Source organism: Pinus tabuliformis, chromosome 2_2, assembly GCF_031772625.1.
Source record: "Pinus tabuliformis cultivar Carrire ecotype Pingquan chromosome 2_2, CPIR1, whole genome shotgun sequence".
Lineage (NCBI taxonomy): Eukaryota > Viridiplantae > Streptophyta > Pinopsida > Pinales > Pinaceae > Pinus > Pinus tabuliformis.
In genome coordinates, this window is record NC_142300.1 from 989,060,425 (window position 1) to 989,075,073 (window position 14,649).

Consider the following 14,649-nt stretch of genomic DNA (forward strand, 5'->3'; position numbering starts at 1 on the left):
CCAATTCTCCATTTAACTTTGCTAATTGAAATGTGCCTCCATCAGTGATATGCTTGATAATGTATGGGCCCAACCAATGCATATTGAATTTTCTTGGGAATTTTACAAACTTATTTTCATGAAGGAGAACAATGTATCCTACCTAGAACCTCTTTTGCTTAATATTTTTTTCATGCTAGGCCTTTTATATTTCTTTTTGTACCTGCTGATGAAATATTGCTATAAATCTATCTTCCTCCTAAGCAAGCAAATGTGACATTATTTCCTCCATTATATTATAATCTGTCATATCTATAAAGGATGTAATTCTCAAGCTAGGCATGATGTACTCCATGGGCAACACAACTTCTTCCCCATAAAATAACCTGAAGGGTGTCTCACCTATTAAATTTTTACATGTGGTCCTATAAGTCCATAATATTGTTGGAATTATAAAGTCCCAGTCATCTCTGTTCACATTTCATACCTTAGTAACTGCATTCTCCATAACCTTATTAAATGCTTCTACTGTTCCATTGGCCTGAGTGTGATAAGGGGTACTCTTTTGATGATAAACTTGGAACTCCTCAGTCAATGCTTCAATAGTCTTATTTAGGAAGTTTGAACCTTGGTCACTCATCAAAATATTTAGACATCCAAATATAAACAACATGTACTCAAAAATAAACTTCACAGCAATCCCTACGCTATAGTCCCTTACTGGTTTTGCTTCGACCCATCTTTTCAAGTAATCAGTCGTTGTAATTATGTACCAGTCCTCTTTCTAGGTGGGTTGATGGGTCAAACAAAATCAATGGCCCACTTATCAAAGGCCTACAATGTAACTTGTGGTACCAATGGCATCTCATCTCTTCTAGAAGGCTTCCTTGTTCTTTGACATACATCACATGCTTGACAATACTCCTTCACAACTTTATGTAGTGTAGGCCTCCATAATCCTTCTCTCAAAATCTTCTGTGCAGTAGATTTTCTTGCATAGTGTCCACCAGTTTCACCCCCATGAGCCTCTGCTAGAATCATTTTTCTTTCATGTTGAGGAACATATTTGTGCAATATCTGATATGGTCCCATCTTATACAACTGCCCTGCTATTAACAAAAATTCAACTGCCTTAACCACTAATTCTTTCTTTTGTTACGTGGTATACTCTGAAGGATTCATTCATGCATTCAAAAACTTAATGATGTATGTGAAATGGTCATTTGCAACTATGATTGCAAATAACTACGCATCAGGGAGATTATCCTCTATGCTGGTTGGTTCTTCCCCTATTTCTAGTCTTGACAGATGGTCAGGTTCTACATTCAATCTCCCTAGTTTAACAATGATCTCAAAGTCATGTTCCTGGAATAACAGTAACCATCTGCAAATATTTCCTCCCAAGACAGGTTTATTAACCAAATACTTCTGTGAAGAATGATCCGTAAACATTTTAAACTATGACCCCAAAAAATAGTGTTTAAAATTCTGCAAAGAATATACCATGGCTAGTCCTTCCCTTTCTGTAGTGGTGTAATTCTTTTCTTCTTTAAATAACTTTCTACTTGAAAAAGCTATAGGATGATCAATCTCTCCCGCACTAGGTTGTGCCAGTACACCTCCCAAATCTATACAATAGGCATCCACATGGACATGGAATTCCTTATTCCAATTAGGCAATACTAGTATAGGTGTAGCTACCATTTTTTCTTTCAATATGTCGAGGCTATTCTGACATTCTTCATTCCACATAAAATTTACATCTTTATTCAACAACTTCTCCATTGGTACAGTGATTTGAGCATACCCCTTGATGAATTTCCTATAATACCCAGTATTTCCCAATGTAGTGCAAAGCTGTCTTACTGGCTTAGGTGGAGGAAAGTTTACAATGATAGCAATCTTAGCAAGGTCCACCATTAGTCCTTGCTTACAGACAATATGTCTCAACAATATGTCGAAAGGTACACAATATGCACTTCTTTAGATTCAAGTAGATTTAATATTGTCTACATGTGTCGAGCATAAGTCTTAAACTTGCAACATGTTTTCTCAACAATCCAAATATTGTCCAATCATCAAAATATACCTCTAAAGACTTGTGAATGTATTCTTTAAAAGCTATAACCACCACCCAAGAAAATATAGCAGGCTCATTTTTTAATCCAAAAGCCATTAATGTGTATTGATATGAGCCCCGTTATGTAGCAAATGTCTAGCACTTCATCTGTGAAAGGGGTAGGGAAGGGATCATGTAGACATGCATCATTCAACTTTCTCAGATCAACATAGATCCCAATTTCTCTTTGAGTCTTCTTCTCTTTCACTACCATAGGACTCACCCATTCTGATTCTTCTACTTGTTCAATCATTCGTGTTGTTATCATCTTATCAACCTCTATTTTCACTTTCTCCTTATACTTCGGGTTCATTATTTAAGGTCTTTGTTTGACTAGCTTTGCGTCAGGCTTAAGGGGAATCTTCATGACCCCTAGATCTCCTATTATACCCTTCATCTCTAAAAACTTGGTGGTAAATAGTTCTTGATATTCATGAAGTAACTCTATAACTTTACTAACCGCCTTTTCATCCCAGTAGTCTTCTATTGTTGCAAACTTTGGTTCCCTCTCTAATCTTATGTTCACCTTCTTGTTATTCAGTGGCTTTGTTATATCCGGTCTCCCTAGCTTAGGTCTAGTTGCTTCGTGGTATCCTTCTGATTTTATTATGTTGATTTTGAGAGGATCTTCTTCTTCATCTATAGTAAGGTTATAACACTCCAGTGCATTTTCTATATACATAGCCCAATCAGGTTGTTGCCATGTCAGCGGGGTTACATTCTCAAATATCTTCTTCTTAATTGTCTAAAGGGCCAAATCAATGTACGATAAATCATCCTAAAAGTTGAATGTTAATTTGAAACCATCAACGATCTCTGCTCAGTTCACGGTACCATGTCGAAGCTCTGTTTCTAGGTACTAGTTCTTAAGAATTGTCTCTAATGTATGAATGAATCCATGTGCCCATTTCTGCTATGGGATCTCCTTCCATTTTGTAGTGCATAGTTGGATATGCTTCCTAGGATTAGTTTCATCATCATATTTTATCTCCATCTCTGTATCTATCTGTCCAAATATTATTTCCATCAATATTCGGCATTCTTGCCAACCTCCTATATTAATCTTGTGTGCATTTCACCATCTAACAGGGGTACCTTCCAAGGCTAGCAACCTTCGATTTTATGGAACTTGTTATTCATAATCATTAATAAATGTATTTACATCACCTAATCCTTCATAAGAAGGTAGATTACATACCTCAAATATCATACAATGAATTGATTTGGTAACTCTTTTACAACGCCTTGCGGATAACCTTCATGCACCGTATTCTGCCAGTTCTCCAACTCTTCTTCTGAGTCTGAGGTACAAGAACTATCACACTCCCAACTCAACTTGCCTTCTACAGTAGGGTTAACACAATCTTGTTCCTTCGCTTTCATTTGATATATATTGTTTATGTCAGATGTGCAATATTCTTCTTTGATTTGTTTTATATATCTTACTCCTTCTGATGGATCCAAGGGAACAATTACTCTCATATTATTTCCTTCAAATATCATCTGTCTCTTCTTCATATTAATTATGGCCATTTTTTCAAATGCCCAGTCAAATCCAAGCAATTCAAGATAGGGATTACTGTCATTGAGGATATCTATTACTTCAAAAGCAGTAGTAGTGCGAACTCCTTCAATATCCACTCTGACACCTAATAGTCTTCCTAGAGGGAAGATCTTTTGCTATTTTTCCATCCTTAATTGAATAGGTGAACACTGTAGCTTCAGATTACCCATTAATTCCCATGTATTATTCATCAATTCATTAGCATCAAACCCTAGATCTAGAATAATTTATCAATCTCATACTCTCATATCTGCACACTAAACCTCATCTCTTCCAGTTCTCTTCTGTCGTTGCAAATTATTAACTGTGTGTATATCCATTCATGGTGTTTCTTTGGATGCACAAGAATTTATCAACTCCTAAAGCCCTTATACAACCTTTTGTTCTCTAAACAATTTCATACAAGTCTGCATAAAAGACTTTAAAATAACTACTTATTTGTTGAATCCTCATCTTGTGTTAGAGCTCGGTCCTGTATCGAAGTTGATGACATGTCGCATGTACTTTTCTGATCGGGCTTTGGCTATGCACTAGAGGTTGAAGCTCCAGTATCCATAAAACTTCACTTTTCTTCCATAAATGCTTCTCTTTCTTTCTGAATATATACAAAAAAAAAAAAAATTAACTTTCTCAGCTATATTTCTAACCCATGTACTTTTAAATTCTTTCTTCTCATTTGCTTGATCACTGCCAGTCGCAACTTCATTTCTAGTGAAAATACTAATTCGAGGTGCATCGGTCCTCCTTTCAACAATCACCATTTAAATATTTTGTGTCAATTTTTTATTCCTTTTTTCTTGCATCTTCTCCATAAGTATGACACATTCTTCAATTATATGGTCAAAGGATTTACAGTGCTTACATGTCATTGTGGGATTATGGAAATCTCTCACAAAATGACTTGACTGGCCACAATTATAGCAAATGATCTATCCACAGCCTCGCCCAACTCCACTACCTCGATCCATCAATAGTTCGTAAGCTCAAAAATTATTCTCATCATGTCCTACTAATTTACAGAATTTGCAATATAGATTCCTCGGAGTCTGTACATATTTTTGTAACAAGTAACAATATTTTGAATGATGTTGGCCTCTAGTCGTACATATTTCACACCAAAGGCTAGATCCTTCATTCAAGGGATTCGGTTCCCCACCAACCATGTAATTATTGAATATAGGGCACTGTTCTTTAGAATGGCCCTCTGATCTGCACTTCGTACACCATATTTCTTCTCTAACTTATTTTCTTTTCTTTATGTCGTGTATCTGTTGGGTTAGGTTTTCTAGTTGACTCTGAATATGTTGCATGCCTACATTAGTATCTCATATAGGTGAAGCTTCCAATTTCATCGCAATCTGTAGCGATTTGGCTTGACTTTTTATCTTTAGTTGCATTAATGGCAATCTGATATGTGGTAGCATGATATCTATAAATCATTATTGATTTTGCTGTGGAGCTATGTCGAAGGTTACTTGATCCAATAAAACCTTAAATATCTAATCAAACTCCCAAATAAACTTAGTTGGTCTCTTTTTTATCTCGTTATACTCGGTGATGCACTGTGACTCATACTTCAGTTTCTTAAAATCTCTTATCAGTTTTATTTTAATATATACAAATGTTTTGTTTTGATTATTTGAATACTTCATATACCATGTCAATGCTCTATCTTGGAATGTCATAATGAGCTGTATTTTATTTATATTCTCATCGTTGATCTGCTTTGTTGTCCATACAACTTCACATAAAAATAAAAATTGTTCTCGATCCTCCAATCCAGTTCCTTTGAAAACATGTAGCTTAATATCGTCAACCATATTTCTTCTTGGAGGGGGAAGGGGGGGCAGAGGAGTAAGGAAAAGGGGATGGGGGGTAGGAGGGGGAGGGGGAGTAGGAGGGGGGAAGCCAAAAACACCCTAGATATTACTAGATTCTAGCTTCTGCTAATTCTCAAGCTGGAAGGGTGTATATTGTGAATTTACCTAGGGGTTATTAGGGTGGCTTTCTTCTCTTTCACTTTCAGATCCACTCAAAAGAGGACAATAATCAGTCTCTGTAAATGTCTTCAGATCTTGTCCACGAGATCTCTTTTTGGTATCTACTCTATATCTCTTTCCACTTTGTGTTGTTCCGATCTCTTGTTCATATTTATTCACTCTTCTTCCAAATATAAGTAAACTAACAATCTGATTACATCTGTAAAACTCTCTTTTCACACAGAAGCATCTTAATCCAAAGTTTCATAGATTTTAAATACATACTTTGCAGTCTTTGAAGAATCATCATTCTGCTTTGTTGTAGGACACGGTCGAGTCTATGGCGAACTCAATAATGAATCCTCCTAAGATGCTATCAATCCAAAAATCAACATCCCTTGAAATCCTATTGACAATTCTCTTGAGTCAATGTATCAGTTCAGGACTCCACACCGTAGGTTATTCACATTTAAAAAAATTCTTCCTTTCGGTCAACCTTGATATCTACTCATACAACTTGACAGGAAATGAATCAAAGAAAATCTCATATTGATCTATAAAAATATACTTATGTAACCATGCTTCAGATGTGAGATGAGCATTTCTGTTTTCTTGATCTACAAATTATCGTTCTTTCAGTTCTATCCAGTCTTGAATCTCTTTCTTTGATGGGTGCCACATCCATATATCCTTCAAATAGATCTTGGTCCTAGAAAAGGAACCATTTTTTTCCTTGGTTTTGGTTTACCCAGGTTCGATCTATATTGCGCACACACAAAACCCTCAATCACTGGCCATTTTGGAAATGATCTGCAAGCAGATCATAGTGTCACCAAAAGTGACTATGGAAGAATGCAAAATCCAGTTTTTGCAGCCTTGAAGGATTAGGAGATGTTGTATTATTATGTTATCATATTCTTAGCATTTATAAATCACTTCGTCGCATCAGATTACTTACTTAAACATGCCATATAAAACCATAAACCATCACTGTGCTTAAGTAAAATACAACTGTAATAACTGCTACTCTACAATAGATAATAAGCAAATATACACCTCAAGACACCAAATTATTGTGGTTCACCCCAATGTGGGGCTACGTCCACAAATATTGTTTCTAAGATAATGAAACTTTGAACAACAAACATTTATTGGCCTGTGCACTAAGTTGCATGTTGTTTGCGCACTCAACTGTAGACTCGAGCCTCTGTGCACTCAACTGCAGAGCTTCACCTTCTCTTTCGAATCAAAAATCACATCTATACACCCATAACACTGATCTGGATCTCCCCAGATTATCTTCTTATTATTTTACCCTGTATATACTATTACATCAGAGGGTTACATCATCAAAATACCATTGTCCAAATACCATGGATTCCCTAAAACAAGCAACTATAGTCCCAAAACCATTCATCCCTTACAAAATCATGTGATTTTACAAAAAGGAGGGGCTTCAACCCATCCTGAAGACCTTTCACCGTGTGGTATATTTAATTCTTCAAACCGCGCTCTGTTGCTTCACTGCGCAGTCCACTTCACACTCTACTGCATGCTCTGCCCCACAAAACACAAAGTTTTTTCCAAAATCTATGCCAAGTTGGGTTACACCCAATAATATATGAGATTCATGCTAGTCTAGGACTTCATTACTTATGCGATCAGTTGTATGATTGTGATCCATTGGTATATGTGTAAATGTGATTTAAATTTTGATCTAACCTTTGTGCATGCAGATACTTCCGAAAAAGACATGGATCACGAACTTGAAAGGCTTTGTTCAATTGTGATACAACCAGCTGGGAATACAGGACTATATGTAGGTGACAGATACCTAAGTGGGAGGCATCGACAAAGAGACCTGTGATGGTGTCATATTAATCTTGATTGCTGGTAGTTGACCTGATACAAAGTCCATTAAAGAGACAGGGTGTCCGGTCAAGAGAGTATATGGCCTAGGCTGCGAAGGCTAGGTTTTGCGACCATCGAGAAGAACTGTCAGCAACTCTGAAATGATATAATAACAGATGATCCATCTGTGACAAATGATGAGAGAGTGATTTTAGAGTGGGTCCATGATGAGGTGATCATCATAAAAATAATCATGGTGCATACATGTTCATTCTAGGGTTACTCATGCATTCTTATGGGTGAACTGTTTTGAGGTGGAGAAGATTGATGGGATTTTTTAGGCAAGTCCCATCGGGCTATGATAAGATGTATGCCCCCTTGAGGAGGAAATTTTATATAATGCATGGGCCCTTCCATAATGTCTCGAATTTCGTGGGTCCTAATGCCCCTTGTGCAACATTATAATAAAGGACTAACTCTCCTTTAGTAAATCTCTGAGGGGTGATGTTATGATGAAATGAGGCTTTGACCCTCTTTTTCTGTGCCTCATTATTCTGGGGAGATTCTCATCTGATTTCATTGACAAGATCCAGATGTACCAACCTTTGTTCCAGAGTTTTGGTATCACCAATAAGTTTGATGGTTGAGAGCAAGGTAGGGATCTCGCACTTAATGAGGAGTATGACTTCAACCCCATATACTAGTTGGAAGGGTGTGAACATTTTGGATGCTTTGATTGTTGTGCGGTACACCCATAGGGCTGAAAACACTATGTGGTTCCAATTAGTTTTGTGATTGTTAAACATACGTTGCAACATGTTTTTGAGAACTTTGTTGACAACTTCTACTTGATCGTTGGATTAAGGGTAGTATGGGGAAGAAAACTCATGAGAGAAACCAAGGTGTTGGGATAACTCTTGAAATATTTCATTCTCGGAGTGTTTACCATGGTAAAAAACGAAATTCTTGGGAACAATGAACCATGTTATGACATGGTTAAATAGAAACTATGTAGCAGTTTTCATGGTGTTATTATATGTGGGCATTGCTTTTGCCCATTTGGTGAAATAGTCAACGACAACCACAATGTACTTATGGTTTCCGGATGATAGGGGATTACAGGTCATGAAGTCATTCCCACATTTTTAAAAGGGGTAGCAATGATGAATAGATGTAGGGGAGTGGGTGGGGCTCATATCTTATGATTGTGTCATTGGCATCACTAACATATTTTGCCTACCTGTATGCAATCATGGAAAAGTGTGGGCTAGAAATAACTGACACGGTGGATTTTCTGAGCGGTTACCATCACCGAGAGTTGGTCTCCGCAAGCCCATTGTGGAAATAATTAAAGGCTTTCTCATCTTCTTCATGAGTGAGGCACCTATGTAGGATAGTGTTGATGCCCCTTTGATAGAGGTCATCCCCCAGAAGAAGATAACAAGGGGCTTGGTGGCATATGCACCTTTGATCGTCGCAGGTAAGTTAGGGTTTGAACTTTTCAGTTCATAAGAAGAGGAGGATATCACTTTACTAGGGGTCATCCATTACTACTAAAAATAGATGTTCATCAGGAAGAGCATAATTAACACGAGATCCTTGGGTCTCTGTTGGGAGATCAGTGATGAATTGAGCAAGGATGCATGTCTTCTTTCTTTTAGGAGAATTAAACTGTAAATCAAATTCTTGTAGTACAAAAATCCATCGAGCATATTTGTGGTTTTTCATACAATGAGTGAGCATATATCACATGGGATTAACAGATTCTACTATGGTAGTGGTATGAAGCATGATATAATGTCAAAGATTTTGTACTAAATGTACTAGCGCTAAGACATTTTTTTCTTCTGGTTCATACTTCAATATAGGCCCAGCTAGGTTCTTGTTGATGTAATAAATTATGTACTTCTTGTTATCTCCTCCATCTTGAAATAATACCCCGACGATAGCTACCTCTTATGCTGATAGATATAAGGTATATTCCTTATTGTGGTCATGGTGGAATAATCAAGGGAGCTTGAGATAATGTATCTTGTAAATATTCAAATGATTTTTAAGCTTGATGGTCCCAGTGGAAGGGAATATCCTAATGAAGGAGGCACAGAAAGCCTTGTGAAAAAGTAACATAATTAGGGACAAAGTGTCGTAAGAAATTGACCTTACCCTGCAAGCTTTGTAACTGTTTCAATGTTATTGTAGGTGGTACTTCCTTAATGGCCTATAATTTGATAGGGTCAACTCTAATACCTTGTTGGGAAACTATAAATCCCAGTAGCCTTCTGATCTTGACACATAATATACACTTGAGAGGGTTCAAGCATAGGTTATATTATCAAAATATCTGAAATACCATGAGGAGATCCTCCAAATGGTTAGCACACTTCTGGGGTTGTACTATAAGGTCATCCAAATAAGAGAGGATAAGATGAGCCAAATCATGGAAGATGTAATTCATGGCTTGTTGGAAGATGGTGCCATATTTTTTAAGAACAAAAGGCATAACTTAGTTTGAATGTAACCCAATAGGTTGTGAATGCGGTTTTTTACTGATCCATATGGTGAATTTGGATTTGGTTATACCTAGCGAACCCATCCATGAAAGATAGGGCCTTATGATTGGCACAAATGTCGGTGTCTTGGTCGATGAATGGCACTGGATAATTATATTTAGGAAAAGATTTGTTCAGATCTCAGAAATCAATATAAATGCATATGGTGCCCTATTTTTTCATGACGGGTACATGGTTACAAACCCAAGATGTGTAATCGATAGGATAGATGAACCCAACTTTATGGAGTTTATCGATTTCTTATTTGATTTCTTTTGCCTTCGAAGGATGTAACTGACATTATTTCTATCTAATGGGATTGGCATCATACCACGTGTCAATATGGGGTTCCAAAATGGGGGGACTAATGCCTAACATCTCAGAGTAATCCCATGCAAGAATATCCTTGTATTCTTGGAACAAGAATGTGAATGCAATTATTTCCTCTGAAGAGCATGCTACCCCCAGGGAGATCTCTTTGACTTTTCCAGGTTTGTTTGAAATATTCACCTTGATGGTAGTTGAAATATTTGACATGTTCCCTTCCTCAAATGCATTTGGCATTGGGATGGGATTGTTGAACCAATTGACCTTTCCTGGTGGTAGGAAATATTTTGACTTTATGGCGGAGATATCATGGGTAGGTGCGCTAGTAGGTACAATTTTTGTTTGTTTCTGGTAAAAAAACAAATGATGGTGCATGGCATCCCATGGATATTTTGGTTTCGTCATGGCTTCTATAATATCTTCATCTAAATGAAAAATATTATCTAGCGTTGACTTGGTTGGTGCTAGGCCTTGAGGTTGAGGTTCAAACCTAGTTGTACTAGTTAACAAGAGAGAATATGATTTGGTGGTTGATGTTGTAGAATCAATCGAGGTTGACAACATGCAAATGGGATGGGTCTACACCGTCACTGGTATCACCACTGGTGAGGATGTGTCTACACCGTCATTGGTGTCAGTCTCGACACCAAAAATGATAAGAAGAGAACACAAATCAAGGTTCCTACAGATGAGGAAATCAATCATATATGGTGTTGCGAGTCTTCAACATTAGGTGGTGGTAGAATTTCAGTTATGGTGGGTTGATAATGAGTGGGAGGAATTTCTTTCAGTCTTGTTGGTGTACAAGGGGTAACATTATCTTCCTCAATAGGAGGTTGACGCTAAATCCTAAGCTGCCGAAAATTTTGTAACATATGACATGTCTCAGTGCTATGAGAGGTTCTGGTGCAAATACTGAACAATAGACTAGTACTGACTAATTAGATAATGTGGGTGGAGGCATTGCTCATAGTATGAGATGATGGTGCCTGGTTGATGTCATGAGATGTGACATATTGGGGTGGTAGCCATCTTTGGATCTTAGTATTGGCATGACATGACTTCATAGTGTGGGTTTTCCTCAACGCTACTCTTGCTTCATGAAAATGTGGAAGGTACCGACAATTCCTCGTATGACGTGATTGAGATCAGATGCAACAATAACAATGTATGATTTTCTCTTAATTAGAGAGATTGATTTGAGGAATTTGGACCACTTATCGAAAGATGTAATTAAACTTACTCGATTCATGACATTGATTTGCCAAGTGGTTGGGTTTATCACATAGGGCACATGTGACGAGTGATCTTTTTTTTCAAACGAGCTTAGATTCTTTTTTTCCTGATCTAGATTAATGATGGTGAGAGGAGATGTAATGATGGGGGACTTGCTGAACTGTTAGTGGAACTTTCTACTCAACGACATATAAGATGGACCTAGATGCTTCATTCCCATGTGGTGTGGTGTGATCCAATGGTTCGGTATCTAACTCCATTTTTTTCACGCTTTTCAACATCCCCAAGCACACTTTGTCACCCATGGAAATATCCACTTATTTCAGGATGAATGAGATGGAGACCAAGCAGTTTGAGAGGACTCTTATTGTTGTATATGAGAGGAGTTCTATGAGGTGAGAGGAGTTCTGTGACATATATTGAAGGATGAAATGCACCATTTTATGACACCAATCATCTCCATGCCACAATAGTGGATCTATATTGCACCGAGGGAGCAACGATAGAGTATTTCATTGTAAATAATTGGTATTTCGGGGATGAGTAATGCAAACATGAGATTTATAATTTTATTATGAAAAGAGGTTTGTGCAATGGACACAAATCAAGGATTTCGTCAACCTGAAGAGAGAATAATTCGATAATCACTTGGAAATACTCAAGCATTGTTTTGAAAGGCGATGATGAAATTGGAGGGTTTGATTTTGTTGCCTTGAAAAATAACTATCAATATGAGGGTGTTGGGTCCCTATAATACTAGTGATTACCCCATTACTATTGTAGTTATACCCCTTATTTATATTGATGTACCCATGTAGTGCCCATATTGTTACTATTGTGCCACATAGAAGCCCACTATTGTTATTGTTGTGCCCTACAATATTATTGTTACGTAGGCTTTGATTGTATTGGGACCACTTAGACTCCTATATATAGAAAGGAGGTATTTTCATTTGTATCATCCAAGAATTGTTCATTTATGTAATGTAAATGAGGTTTCCCCCTCGAAGAGGCTGAATTCTAAGGCGTGGATCTCTCTTTTCTATCTTTTTGTGAGTTGGTTTCATAACATTTGGTATCAGAGCTTTGGAGTCTAGGGTTTCGCTGCTCCAAACAGGTCATCATGGAATTTTCGCTATAACTTTTTTTCTGTGACGTTTCAGAAGTCGCAAAAAAAACCCATTTGAGAAGAATTGGCGCTGAACCTTGCGTCCAAATTTCAGAGTTTTTCCCATGATATTTTCGGAGATATGATCTGAGGAAGTTGGTCTTTTTGCAGACTCCGGAATTACATTCAAAACAGGTGACCTGGGGAAAATCGTCATAACTCTCTCTCTGAGGATCGGATTGAAATTTCGTAAAAAGGTACAGAAAGAGGACGGACTGTAGTTTCTTTTGTGTGTGTTTCAAATTCAAAGGTTGAAACAGTGACTCGTGGCACGTCGTACAAGTTCGCTCTACTGAACCAGTCTAAAAGCAAGTCACGGTGGGAGATTTCACATAACTCTTCCTGGGAGAATCCAATTTGGCTCAGACTTGTGGCATTGGAAAGAGGACATAGAAGGCTACTATAGGTAGAAATGTCAGAATTGGAGGATCCGAAATTACAGAGATACATCAGATTCAATATCAGGCTTCTATAAAGTGAAAAAAAAGGTGTGTAGTTTTTTTTAATTTTTGTGTAAGCTTGGTTTAACGGAATTCAAAGGGCATAGTAAAACTTTATTATCGGTAACTGATGCCCCGAGGAAAGAAAATGCAAACACCTAGTAAGGATCCTGAAAGCTCTAGCATGACTCATGAAGAAGAGGAAGAAATGCTACATGATATATCAAAATTACAAGAACAAGTGCAACAAATGTCACGCTCACAAAAGCTAACAGAAGCTAAGATAAGTGGCGTGGAATCTAAGGTAAATGGCGTGGAATCTAAGATAAAGGGAATGGAAGCTAAGATGGATGGCATGGAAGCTAAGATTGACGCTAAAATTGATGGCATGGATGATAAGATGGATGAATTGAAGAAGTTGCTACAAGAAAGGGTCACTAATGGTGAAAAGGTAGTAAAGGAAACTCATGATGAGAATAAAAGAAATGTTAATCATGATTCCATAGACTCTAATGTTGGATCGAAGACTCACCATGTTCCAAAAATCGATGTGAGGAAGTTTGATGGCAAGGATCCCGCCACATGGATATTACAGATGGAGCAATTCTTCGATCTCAATAATGTGCAAAACACACAAAAGGTACGTATGGCAACTTTATATTTGGAACCAAATCAGTTTGTATGGTATCAATGGCTTTGTTCTCGTAAACAATTTATCACTTGGGCAATTTTTACGGAAGAATTGATAGCACATTATGAGGATATAAAAAGCAACACTTTTTTTAGCCAATTGATGAATCTCAAACAAAAGGGTTCAATAATGGAGCACATTGAGGAGTTCCAAAAATTGAACATAAGGATAAAAGATATTCCAGAGGAGCATAGGATTGATGTGTTCATAGGGTCTTTAAAGGATAATATCCAACATGATGTGCGCCTTTGGGAACCTGATTCATTAGAGAAGGCATTCAGGTTAGCAAGAAAAATGGAAAGCAAAATTATGGCAACTAGGAAGCATACCATTCACAACTATAAAGATGGAAGTGTTGTTGCCCATAGTCTTCCACAACCTACAAGGTTGACACCGCAAAAATTGGAAGAAAAAAGAGCAAAAGGGCTTTGTTACAATTGTGATAGCAAATACACAAAAGGTCATAAGTGTGCTGAGAAGAAATTATTCTACATAGATTGTGAAGAGGAAGAAGAAAAGGAGCAAGAAAGGTCAAAAGAAGAGGATATATTCCAGGAACAAAGCCTATATGAAGAACAAATAAATCCGACCATATCTTGTAATGCATTGGCGGGAATTACCACTCCTCAAACCATCAAGATAGAAGGACAAATCAAGAAGAAAAAGGTGATAGTGTTGATTGATTCAGGAAGCACCCACAATTTTATTCATTGTAGGGTAGCAAAAGAATTGAATTGCTTCCTATA